Source organism: Terrapene carolina, unplaced genomic scaffold (assembly GCF_002925995.2).
Source record: "Terrapene carolina triunguis isolate 2854851 unplaced genomic scaffold, T_m_triunguis-2.0 Scaffold89, whole genome shotgun sequence".
Classification (NCBI taxonomy): Eukaryota; Metazoa; Chordata; order Testudines; family Emydidae; genus Terrapene; species Terrapene triunguis.
This window is the reverse complement of record NW_020664440.1, coordinates 29,676,515-29,689,791: the sequence shown is the minus strand read 5'-3', so window position 1 is coordinate 29,689,791 and position 13,277 is coordinate 29,676,515. Positions and strand designations below refer to the sequence as shown.

General features: G+C 45.3%; 1 protein-coding gene across 5 annotated transcripts in view; it reads left to right on the top strand.

Annotated features, from left to right (window-relative positions):
- MARK2 (microtubule affinity regulating kinase 2) overlaps window positions 1-13,277 on the top strand; it is a 100,702-nt gene that overhangs the window by 18,346 nt on the left and 69,079 nt on the right. The window contains exon 1 of one of the 5 annotated variants that reach the window (XM_024213605.3): window positions 13,172-13,199. The exons of the other annotated variants lie outside the window; for them this stretch is intronic. The gene's annotated coding sequence lies outside the window, so the exon portion shown is untranslated. Of the gene's footprint in view, window positions 1-13,171; window positions 13,200-13,277 lie in introns of those variants that run through there. 5 annotated transcript variants of the gene reach the window in all.

Below are 13,277 nucleotides of genomic sequence, written 5' to 3'. Positions count from 1 at the left end.
TAGTGTAGTAGACTGGCGGTTCATCCACCGTGCCCGGCTCAACTGCGTCCCGCTCAACGGAGCCGTCCGCCACCGGAACTGAGACAAGCGTTGCAGGAAGTGCGGCTACCCCAACAAGACCCTGCCCCACGTCCTGTGCAGCTGCAAACCCCACTCCAGAGCCTGGCAGCTGCGCCACAACGCCATCCAGAACCGCCTGGTGAAAGCTATCGTGCCACACCTGGGGGAGATCTCCGTGAACTGCACCATCCCCGGTACCGACAGCCAGCTACGACCTGATGTGGTCGTCACCGATGAGGCCCAGAAAAAGATCATCCTCGTCGACGTCACAGTCTCCTTTGAGAACAGGACTCCGGCATTTTGTGAAGCCCGAGCTCGTAAGCTGGAAAAGTACGCCCCCCTGGCTGACACCCTGAGAGCGAAGGGCTATGAGGTGCAGATGGACACCCTGATTGTTGGAGCCCTGGGCGCCTGGGACCCCTGCAACGAGCGTGTGCTGCAGACCTGCGGGATCGGTCGATGCTACGCACGTCTCATGCGGCGCCTCATGGTCTCAGACGCCATCCGATGGTCCAGGGATATCTACATCGAGCACATCACCGGCCACCGACAGTACCAGGAGGCGTGAGCCAGAGTGACATTGTTCTCCCACTACGAGAAAGGGACCAAGTGACCTTCTCCGTTGGATCATATGAACTGGAACCATAAACTCCCTAAACATTAAATCTCACCAAATGAGGGTCAATCCATCCTCATCATCATATCCACTCATTATACTCCACACCCGAACACAACCACTCTATGAACTTCATACCCTCATATCTCAATGTCTGTACTTTGACCCATCAACCTTTTACCCCCAATCGGGGATATTGCAGATTATGTATTCCTCATGCCACCTGACCTTAAACCAAACTTTGCAGCCTCGATAATCTGTATGTTATTCCCTGATAACCAGAAACTTCTATGCTCAAACTCTGTTCACTATTTTTTTTAACATCATCTTAATAAAATTTTTAAATCAGATCTGGGTAAAAATCTGTAGAGGCTGCTTTCAGAAAGTTGAAGGAAAAGGCATTTGGGGTTTTAGTATAATTTCTTATGGTCTAAATACTGGATTTGTCAAGCTTCCGTGTGTGGAAGAAGAAATACAATGTTGAAAGAGGATGTTTCTTAGCTTCCGCTTCAAATTACATATTGTATTGTACATACTGCTTAAACGATAATGTCCTCGCAGTTTTAGGGCTTGTCTACGGCAAGGCCACTGCAGCACTTCAGTGAAGATGCTACCCATGCTGATGGGAGGGGTTCTCCTGTCCGTGTAGGTAATCCACCTCATCGAGAGGCGGTACCTAGGTTGACAGCAGTATTCTCTTGTCCATCTAGCACTGTCTACACCGGGGGTTAGGTTGGTTTAACTGTGTCACTTAGGGGTTCTGGCTTTTTCACACCCCGGAGAGACTTAATTATACTGACCTCATTTCCTAGTGTAGACCAGGCCTTTAGCTCTGTTTTTACTGTGCCGATTTTGGGTTTCTTGCCTACCAGCACAAGTAAGCGCTTGGGCTTTCTAGAATGTTTTGGGGCTTGTAAGTTACTTGCAGGGGCCAGTCCACACTAAAATACACTTAGGGCTTGTCTACACTGCGAAGTTGTGGAAAAAACTTTTGTCTTTCACGGGTATTTAAAAAAGCCCCCCCTGCGAAAGATAAGTTTTGCTGACGCAAGTGACAGTGTGAACGCGGATTTGTCAGCAGGAGCCACTCTCCTGCTGACAAAGCTAACGCTGCTTGCGGGACTGGAAGTATTTTGTTGGCAAAAGTGCTGACAAAGTACCGACAAAGAGCGTTTTCACACGCTAAAAGCTGCATGGTGTAGACAAGCCCTTACACTGAAATAGTCCTTAGTTGTGTCTACACTGCCACTTTCAGCACTAAAACTTTAGTCGTTCAGGGGTGTAAACCCCCCCCCCCCCCGAGCGACAAAAGTTTTAGTGCTGAAAGTGCCAGTGTAGACAGCGCTTTATCGCCAGGAGATAAAGTTACCGCCGCTTGTTCGGGTGTTTTTTTTTTCGCTGGGAGAGCTCTCCCCCGGCAATAAAGCTTGACTACACTGCCCATGTCACAGTGCTGTTGCAGCCGCCCTGCAACATGGGCAGTGTAGACGTACCCCTTGTCTTAAAGAGCTTAGCTACATGTTTGTACTGCTCCTAGTAAAATATGGTCCTGTTACATAGGTTTCTGGGCACTTCTGTAATAATAATTGAGTCGTGGAACTTGGTTCTGACACAGTTGAATTTCACAGTGAAGACAGGGTTTCATCTCTCCCTTAGGCTTTAGTCCAGTTATAGAACATGATTAGGGGGTCAGTTGATACAGGAGCCCCTGGCTTAGTTGCTTTGTAACATGGTTAGGCCTTTAGAAATCAGCCTCTGACAGAAGCAGGTCTCTGGCTGATTTCAGAACTTGGCAATCAGCCATTCCTTGAGAATTATTTCTTCATATGTTTTATTTTCTTCATCTTTGAAGTGGATTTTCTAATTTCTAAGATACCCCTTGAGACACCAGTGAAGGAACCAGCTGCTAAATTCAGCTGTTTCTCTAAGGCAAGGTAGTTCTTGAGAAAGACTAGCTCACTTTGCTGTATTATCTGTAGAATGCAGGTTGCTGTGCTATTCTTGCTAATGAAAACAGCATCTTTAATGGATTGCCTTTGGTGGTTTAGCACTTCAGTACTGCATGAATTTCTTGGGAGGAAAATCTTTGCCTTAATTACTCTGATCTTCCCCTTGGAGGGGGATGGTTGCTAATTGATTAGGTGACAGCCCTTTGTTTTGGTCTGACTCAGTGTTTGAGAAGTAGATTGGGGTAAGACTATGTTTTGGACACATGCTTCAGTGAACTAGTGTCCCAATAATTCATATTTCATTTATTGCAGAAAGCAATTAAATTCTAAATTAAGTTCAGTCCCGTGTAGTTTAAACCATATGGTAAGCTATGCCTTTTGCCTTGTTACCACAGTAGTTTTTTGGCATAAAAGCCTCTTTTTTTCACCTCTTTGAATAATCCTTAAAAAATAAGAAATACTGTTAAACATGTTTTTTAAACCCACCCCTATTTGAAATGTTGAAAAAAATGCTTGTGAACTACAGCAGATAAGGCATTCTGCCAATATCCAACTGAATACAAGCTGTAAAACCAATCCCTTAATGATGAAGTGTCAAATACTAGATGTTAAAGTTTCATTAGGCATTTTTTTTTAAATAAACCATTTAGGCTCTGAATAGATTCCTCTGTTCTTGTAGATATTTAAATTATGGAATACCCCCCTTTGCTTGTAATTTTATCCAGATAATATTTATCAGCTTTCTGTGCAGTTAGCCTAGTACAAAAACAGTGCTTGTATAGTTTCAACTCTGCATGGCTCATATTTAAAAAAACAAAGCCCAATCTGTATATTTCTTAGTTGCTTAGGTCTCCATGTTGTGGTAACTTATTGATGTTCTTCATGTGACACTTGAAAATTGTGAGGTCTGGAGCACTTGTGCCCTCAAATTTTTGATTTTTTTTTTGCTGACCCAATGTCAACTCGATTTTAATTCAAGATGTTTCTATGAATGTGTTCCGTGTGGCTAGCGTTCGAGTAGGCACACTGTATGACTCTTGGAATCTCATGGCTTTCTCCCAAAGGAGGAGCACATAGTCCCGGTGACCTGGCAAATGTTTTGTTTGGATAATGATAATTTATCACCTTAAATTCATGGAAGGTGCTCTGATACTATGATAATTGGCAGCAGTATAAAAACCCATGGATAGATTCCCCTTGCAATGGTGTGGTTATCCTCCTTTCCAGTCCTAAATGGTTGGTAGCATTGCTGTAAATAGCTGCAGCACCAGAGGTGGCTGCATTTAATTGACAGCTTTATTATTAATTTATATGACAGTAGCACCTGGGTGCCCCAAGAAAGATACAGGCCCAGTGCTAGCCTCTGTGCAGACACACAGTGAGTGACAATCTTTGCTCTTTGAACAACACCTTTCATGCACCTTGGTGAAGTGCCTCCTGTGTATGTACCTTGTCATCCATTTCTTAAAAAAGTTGTTGAGTGCTCTGGGGAGAAAAGGCGGAATATAAAAATCAGTCCTCACTGTCTCTTGTCTCATGGAAAATGAGCTGCTGAAAACCTCCATCGGTTGGAGCTATGTTCTCAAAATCCAAAAAGCCTTGTTAAGAAACTAGTTTCATTCCCAGAATTGTCTGTTTTGAGAATTACAGTTGCACGATTAGAACAAATCATTTGCTCTCAAAGCACCTGGGGACAGAGGATCTGCTGAAGAGAATGACGATTTATTACTGCTTAGCGCAGATGGAAGGATACCTGATTTTTGTGTCTGATGTAATTGGAGCGAACATATGGTGCTTGCAGCAAAATCATGGAGGCTGAAACAAATCCAGGGCATAATACTCCATATCAGGGCTGGTTAGAAAATTTTGTTCTCACGAAAATTTTGGCAATAAATAAAAACCATTTTTTTATTCTGTAATGCCATCTTGTTGCTTTTGTAGAAGTTATAGTTTGGATTCCTCATGCTCCTCTATAGATCAGGCTCCCTGGTTGGACTAGATCTCTCATGATGCATTACTTTCCCTTTTTGGTGAGAGGAGGTGGTGCATCATGGCAGTCATGTGGCTGTGGGGCAACATGGAGATGTAGCCCAGCTAGCGAGCCTGGCCCATAGAGGAGAATGGGGACATGAGGCACCTGAACTATAACTCCCAGGAGGCATCACGGTAGCATTTCAAAAAATCAAAATTTTCCATCAAAAGTGCACACATTTTGCAGAAAACTTTTTTTGTCAAAATATCTTAGAATATTTCCAATGGGTCAGCCCTACGCCATGCACTTAGCTTTTCAAATGTCCTCCTACTTTTTGTAATGTGGTAGGTAGACACCCTGTTTTACAGATGGGGAAACTGAGGTTTAGAGGTGGCATGATTTGCCTACTCCTCTGATGGAGTCTGTGTCACAGTTGGGATTAAAACACAAGTATTTTGGGCCTCTGGTCCAGTCTTCATCCCGTGCTGGTAATACTACTTGAGATGTTCGGATTAAAAGGGATCTTGCTAATATTGACTAAATGTCACCACAACCAGGTGAAATAAAGGGTGTGTGTGTATATTTATCTGTGTAATATGTCACTTCACAATTCCTCCCCATTAACCCCATACAATGCAGCCACTTCTAGAGTGAGTGATGGTGGAACAGCATGCAGCAACAATGTAGCATGTTCAGAGGAGGCAGCAAACACTGTAGCAAATTGAGATTGCAGTGGAATGTACCTCCAGCATTTAAGCAATTAATATTTTGAGTCCCCCAGTCCAGATTTCCCAATGGGGATATCCTGGGTTGGAAACAACCAGCCCAGCGCTCATCTAAATGGATAGCAAACTGCTTTTAGCTGCTGTACTGGATGGAAGCAATTGTTTGTTAGGACAGTGGGACATTGTGATAGAATTGATTGACCAACAACAACAAAAAGGCAGATGCCTGAAAGAATTGTAGGGTAGAAAGCAAATTGAAAGAGTATTTACAAAAAGATTACGCAGCTTGCCCAGACGGGGAGGGGTGGAGGGAGGCCCAGGGCACTACAGTCAAAAGGCTCTTAATTTACATACAAGTGTGTTTAAAAGGGTTTGCACTCTGTCCTCTTGGGAGAAGCAGGAATCTGTCCTCCTCTCCCCAACTCCCTGTAATACTGCTTAGTTGGCCAGGTGCCTTATGGAAATGTGGAGGGGGGAGGGGAAAGAAGGGCTTCCAGTCTTCCACTGAGGCAGCTGCTGAATGTGAGATTTGATAAGCTCCTTGGCCCACACTGGAATGATCATGTGGAAACCTCACTTTGCTCCTCAGGCTTTCCTGTGAGTATTGGTGTTTGGTTTTTTTTGTTTTTTTTTGTTTTGTTTTTTTAAGGGGAGGAAGGCATGGGGCCCATCATTTAGACTGGAGGTGAGTGAGTGTAGGGGCCACCATGGGCACAGTTACAAACGCTCTGAGGATAAATCTTTTGAAAGGAATGCATCCTGAGGCCAGCATCCAATAGGGAATTCTGGATAACTCTGGAGAAGTAACTTTAAAAATCCTTAAATAAGCACTAGACTATAGAGACTAGGGAAGAGAGTTCCTAGTATAAAGCCAGAAAAAAAAGATGGTGAAGGAAATTGCAAAGCTGGAGTTACTGCATTTAGCCCTTGTCTCAAACACAAGTTGCATCGCTTAACTGTACTGGTATAGTTATACTGATACAACTCCCTTACTGTGAGTGCAGATATTCCAGTGTAAAGGTGGTTATGCTGCTATAGCTATTCCCATCAGGGAACGGGAATAAGCTATACTGATAGATCTGCATCTCTACTACGGCTTGTACTGGTGTAATTTAAATTATTTTTTTTACCAATATAGTTACATCTGTAACCAACAGTTGTCCTAGTAAAATCTGTGTGTAGACCTTAGAGAGAGCTCCTTCATAGTAGGGGCAATGTGGTCTAGCGGATAGAGCACTAGACTGGGGCTCAGAAGACCAGGTTCAACTCCTGGCTCTGCCACTGGCCTGCTGGGTGACCTTGGGCAAGTCACACCCCCTTCTCTGTGCCTCAGTTTTCCCCTCTGTACAATGGGGTTGATACTGATCTCTTTTTGAAAAGTGCTTTGCACTTTATGGATGAAAAGTGCTATAGAAGAGCCAGTGGTGTAAGAACAATAACAGCATCCTGTATAGAAGGTTAGTAATGAAGTGACTTGTCTGACATAACACAAGCAGGTCAGTGGCTGAGCTGGAAATAGAATCCTGACTCCCCAGCCAGCGTCCTATACACCGGACCACAGACGTTTTCCCAGTGACGGTCGTTATTGATACTACTATTGGTTGGTAGTCCGTTTCCTGTCACTTAGACTTCATTTAAGAATATTAGCTTGTGGGGAGTTAAGGGGGAAGGGGTGTAAACTGAGGCACAAAGTTGACCTGTCCCCTCTGGATCTAGTCACTAGATGTGCTGCCCAAAATCATTTTGAGCTGAGTCTCCCTCCTTCCATGTCTTGGAGAGAGGCTGTATTGCAGCAGACCGTTGCACCAAGGGAAAATGAGAGGTAGAGTGCTCCCAGCCCAGACTTCCTGTGTGTAACACTGCATAGTCTCTCTGTGCCTTAGTTTCCCATATGTAAAATGGGGATTATAGCACTGCCTTGTCTCACGGGGTTTAAGGATGATAAATGCATTAAAGATTTTGAGGCTCTCAGCTACTATTGTGATGGGTGCCAGATAAGTATCTATGGGCATGTCTGCACTACAGCCCTAAGTTGACCTACATTAGGTTGAGTTACAGCCACCGCAGTGGCTGATGTCCACACTACTCTCCTTCTGTCGGTGGTGTGCGTCCTCACCAGGAGCGCTCCCACTGACTGGAGAGGGGCGCTGAGAGCCAAGGCGCTCAGCTGCCCCCCTGGGCTCTTGACTCCCACTCCCAGCTGGGAGTAGGGGGCGAAGCAGCTGCCCAGGCTTCTTGCCTCCCTGAGTCTCTGGGCAGCAGCCTGGCTGGGAGTGGGGACAAGACAGCCAAAAACCGATTCTACATAGACATTGCGTCACCCTAACTACACCAACATAAATGCTACACCTCTAGTGGAGGTGGAGTTATGGCCGTGTAGTAGGGTAATGACATTGGCAGGACAAGGCTGTAGTGTTTACACTGACATAATTAGGTTGACGTAAGCTGTCTTATGTTGACCTAACTGTGTAGTGTAGACTAGGCCTAAGATAAAATGACTGAACCATTCCCTTGTATAATTCAATGAGACCCTCAAACAGATGCACTAGTATACTGGGATTTTATAAAACTCTTGTTTTGAACATGTTGGCAGTTTGGTTACTCAATCACAAGTTATGAAACCAAAACGATCTTTGAGTTTCCGGAAACCACTTCCATAGCGTGTCTGCCGAGGGGAGGAAGAGTTGTTCAGAAATCCAAATGCCCTCTCAATTGATTCTCCCAAGGAACTGAATGTAATGTTGCCAGGTTCCATCTGTTTCCAGAAAGGTTTTTGTTTCCCCAGTCAGCTGAGATTTGTTCTTACTGCCTGTGTTTTGAAAGTACCTGTTTGGCTGGTCTGCTCACGTTTTATGCCTGATCTCATCTACCACCTTGGGCAAGTAGGTTGAAACTTCCCACGTTATCGAGTGCTTAGTCAGTTCCTTCCTTTCTTCACCATCTTCATCTGCAGCTGTACAGAGTTAAACTTTTGCTGTATGACTTTTGGGGGAGGGGCATCCGGGTTAGTAATCTTGTAGCTACTTGAGCTGGGCTAAATTGCTGTGTGGATGGGAATGTGAACAAGTGGTTACTCACCAAACCTCCCAGTGCTGCTTGTTTACTTGTTTTAAATATGCTTATCCTATTTAGCCACTTCCCAGGATGTTGAGATTTAATTAACGAACATTTGTAAAGTGCTTTGGGATCCTCTCCTTGGGTTTATCTTCGCTGCAATTCCTGGGCTCTTTTCCAGGAGTTGCCCCAAGCCCCCTGCCATCCACAGTCATTCCTCTTGCTTCAGTTTAGACAAGCACCCCAGTGGAGCTTTCAGCCTGGGCTACTCCTGGCTGTGATTATGGGTTACAGCCCAGGTTCTGTTTTCACTTGGGCTGGTAACCTGCACATTCACGTAGTCCTCCCATGCCTTCCCACAGTTCCCCATGCCTGCCCAGGACAGACAGTCTCTGTTAATTCACTGGGAAAGAATCAGAGCAGCTCAGCTTACTGCAACATAGAGAACCATGGGATATGCCCCCAGAAGCCCTGGCAACACAGGGAAATGAAGCACCAGTAGCACAGAGTAGCTCAGGTATGGTGCTGCAGCGTGACTGCTTGCACCCATGCTAGGCAGTGACCTAGGGTCTCTCACCTGGACTAAGTGCAGTGAAGACAGACCCCCCCCAAAGAGGGCAGGCATAAGAGTTGACACAGAAATCAGTTTGAAAGGTAACCTAGAAGGAGGGCTGGGTGAAGGAATTGGATTTGTGTCATTTATTTGTTGCTTTATGACTGACAAAAATACCCTGAAAGGTCTAATTTCCATTTGCTTTTGATATCGAAATCTCTGGCCTAAAAGACTCCGTGGCTGACTAGAGAACTCATTATATTATGAGGCTGTAATCCTGGGGAAGCCTCAACCCCACTACTGTTGAGAAGGAAATGATTTTTCTTTCATTTTTAGAACTCGTGTTTGTGTTGGGGTTTTTTTGTGAGTGATTAATTAAAACACTTGGTAGAAAAGATACAAGAATTCCGTGTCTCTTGCTTCGAGTGTAAACTGTAGCAGCCGAGCATTTCACCATCTTTACTGTATTTATCCTCATAGCCACCCCAGTAAGGTAGAGCAGTGCACTGTTATCCCCGTTATATAGAAATAGAATAGGAAGGCACACAGACTATCCATCCATCCATCCTAACGTGCGGACGGTCACACATGGAGTCTGTGACAGACCAGGGACTTCAACCCCGGACTTCCCAAGAGCTAGGCTAGTGCCCTAACCACAGGACCATCCTTCTACTCATTACCGCTTAAAAGGCTAGGAGAGCTCCCCAAATGCATGAGACAGCCCCTTCCACCCACTGAGTCTTTAAATGAAAACATCAGCCTTGATACTTCCAGAAGGATGGCCTGTGCAGGGCCTAGCCCAATGGAGTCCTGGTCCATGACTGGGGCTTCTAGACGCTACTGCCATACAGATATTAATAATTAATAGCACTTGAGATCTGGATTTAATTCCTTGCTGTGCCACAGACTCCTGGTGTCATCTTGAACAAGTCGCATCACTCTGCACCTCAGTTTCCCCATCTGTCAAATGGGGAAAAATAATCCTTCCTTTGTTTAGATGGTAAGCTCTTGGGGACAGGATCCGTCTCTTGCTATATGTCTGGGCAGTGCCCAGCATGACGATGGGGGCATTCTCATTTGGGGGTCTGTGCAGTGCCTGGCATGATGGGAAGGACCCCCAGTCTTGGCTGGGGCCTCTTGGCACTACCACAATATAGATAAATATTTTACAGGCTTTTTTTTTTTTTTTTTTTTTTTTTTTTTTTTTTAAGAGGGACAAAGCCATCTAGGCCTTCTTTATAAAGAGTGGCACAAACCCAATGTTTCCTGTGACGATTCAATTTAAAACCTCCTATTTTTAAAATACTGAATGTACTTTACCTTCCTATTCCTGTTCCCAAGCTCCAGGAGGGGGGAGGAACAGTTGATTAAGGATCCCATTGTAGGGGGATGTGACATTGTTATAAAGGTGTCGGATGTTCAGCCCTTCTGAACACCTTTTAAAATTGCCATTCCCTGCTGAGAAGCAGAAATAGAATAGGAAGGCTAAGCCCTCTGCAAAAGTGTCCTCAGCATGTTTGTGTTCTCCTACCCTCTTCATCTCCTTTACAAAAAGTTCAGTCTCAGATTACATGGTAGCTTTGAAGATCAGCCAATAAAACAAAGTCTATATGGCTCTGGGCATGCCCACGCAGTCTCCAAGAGGGTTTTCGGTTGAAATGTGCTGTGACCTCTTTGACTCACCAAGGAGCTGGTCAGATCTCATGGCTGAGACTGAGACATGTTCCAAGGGGGTTGTCATATACCTGGAACCTTGTAGCTGGAGCAGGCAATTAATGAATCAGGATTCCTGGGTTCAATTCTCCATCCTGCCACTGGGCTCATATATCTTTCACTCTATCTTGGTTACTTACGTGGCCCCTATTACCGTGTATTTATATTCTCAATCTTTGTGTGAGTGGCAGTGCTATTATCCCCATTGTACAAATGGGGAACTGAGGTGCAGAGAAACTAAGTGACTTGTCTGCTGACAGTCCCACCGGAAATCTGTGGTGCAGCATTGAATTGAAGCTGGGTCTCAAGTCCCTAACCTCTGCGCCATCCTTTGGTCAACCATAGGAACAAGCCACTTAATCTGTTAATGAATCAATTTGTTATAAAGAGAGCTAATTCCTATTTCTTGGGGTGTGGGTGAGGTTTGCTTAATGACTAAAGGTGATTTGAGATTTTTCTGGTGAAAGTCACTTTAGAACATAAAGTGTTATGAGACAGTACATAGCAGTCAAAGGGGTTGGCAAGTTTCTTTGAGTATTAATGGGCTGTAGGGTGTGTATAAAGGAGGCTGCCATAGAATGGTAAATAGTGTTCTTCCCAGCCTGATGACACTCTCTGGGAATGGAAAAGACCTATCTAGACTATCTTGTCCTAGCATGTGTAAGGGAGCTGTATAGGCACAGCCCAAGGGTACGTCTTCACTGGCGGGTAGCAATCGATTTATCCGGGATCGAGATATCGCGACTCGTTAAGACGCGATATATTGATCCCCGAACGCGCTCACCGTCGACTCCAGAACTCCACCAGAGCGAGCGGCGGTAGCGCAGTCGACGGGGGAGCCGCGGCCGTCGATCCCGCGCCGTCTGGACCCCAGGTAATTCGATCCAAGATACTTTGACTTCAGCTAAGCTATTCGCGTAGCTGAAGTTGCGTATCTTGGATCGATTTCCCCCCTCCAGTGTAGACCAGCCCCAAGACTGTGGATGGGGGTGTGGGTGGGGGTGGGTGGATAGTTCACTGCTTTCCAACAAATCAAGCAGACTCAGTGGAGCACCATGATTCAGTGTTGATTTTGAGCCTAGTGCCTCACTGTAGAGAAGTGTAGCATCCTGTATAAAACGCTAGCATCACGGCCTTCAGGGAGGGTGGATTTGGAGCCACTCGCAAATGTTTAGCTTTTAACAGCAACATGTGGAATTAAACCAGGAGACCAAACGAGCAGGATTTTAGTTTGCGACCAGCTGTTTCTGCAGATCTCTGGGGAACACTGTCTAGAACCAGACGAGATAATCTCTGTTCAGATTACTGTCGTTGGCTCAGTAAAGGGGTGTGGCTGGGGAGAAAAAGCAAACTCTGTGTGCGCGCACACATCCTTTCTGGGTAATGCCTGCCCCAGATAAGAATGTGCAAGGGCAAGTATTTGGGAGCCACTCACTCAGTCTTTGTGGATGGGTTGGAGGAGCCTGTGATGAAACCATTGCCACTTCTCTTGAAATTCCCTGTGTCTGAAAACAAAGACCAGAACTGCTTTTGAAGTCTTAAAATGACTGTTCTAGGTTGGGGACTGATATTGTAAAAGCTTCTTTCTGTGATGTCTCCCAGATAAACTGTCTCCCTCAAAATCCTTTGAAGGTTAGAACTAAAGGCAGAAGTGGGGAAAGCAATTTAGTCATAGGCACAACTCTCAGCTGAGAGGGAGAATGAAATGGGAAGAAATTATGCTGATGGCAGTTGCTGAAGATAAGACCTAAGATCATGTGAACTAAAAGGGTGATGGGGGAGGCTGGTGTTAACCAAGGGGACCCAAAGAAATAGAGAACTAGAGATTAAGTTGTTTGGGACTGGAACTGCAGTGTACAACACTGGGAACACTGCCAACTGTGACCTTGTTTGGTTTTCAGCCATCAGAATCTGTTGGCTGGTGTTTTGCCAAAGTGACTAGTGATTTTTGGGTGTTCAATTTAAGATGCTTTAGAGCAGCCTGATTTTCAGAGAAGTGCTGAGCGTCCACCCTTTTTATTGCTCTTCACTTCTAGAAAGCTAGGTCATTAGCTGCTCAAGGATACCATGGAATACTTTCTCGCACCACTTAAGTTGCAGTGCTTCCTCAACCCATCTTTGAGTCCCACTCCTGTGATCTAAGTCTCCCCTTTCCTCCTGTTCTGCCCCAGCCCTGATCACAGCGCCTCTGTGATAATTTTTGTGGAGGTCCTGGAAGGATGCCAGCCTTCTTCTGGTGGGGAGAGAGCACCATCATGGGGTGTGTTTTTCCCGTGTGTTTAATTTTCACAGCTTCTAGGTTTCTCACGGTGCAGCTGCTTTTGCTCTGCACTGCCCAGCTGCAGGAAGTTCCTTTTTTTTTTTTTTTTAAAGAACAAACCTGCCTCCCCTCAATGTCATGGTGGGGAGGAAGGGGCGGTGCCTCAGCACAGGGAAGTAACTTTCAGTTCTTGTATGGAGTTGGGACAAACCGGAGTTACCAGCCATGAGAATCGGGAGCTAGCCTGTCTAACAGCTCCTGATGACTGCCTCGATATGGAAGAAGATTAATGGGCTAGTGAGTACGTGGGACTGTAGTTAATTGCCATCTCAGGGTTGTGCTTTTTTGGATCTAGCTGGGTGTTTGCAGACCGCA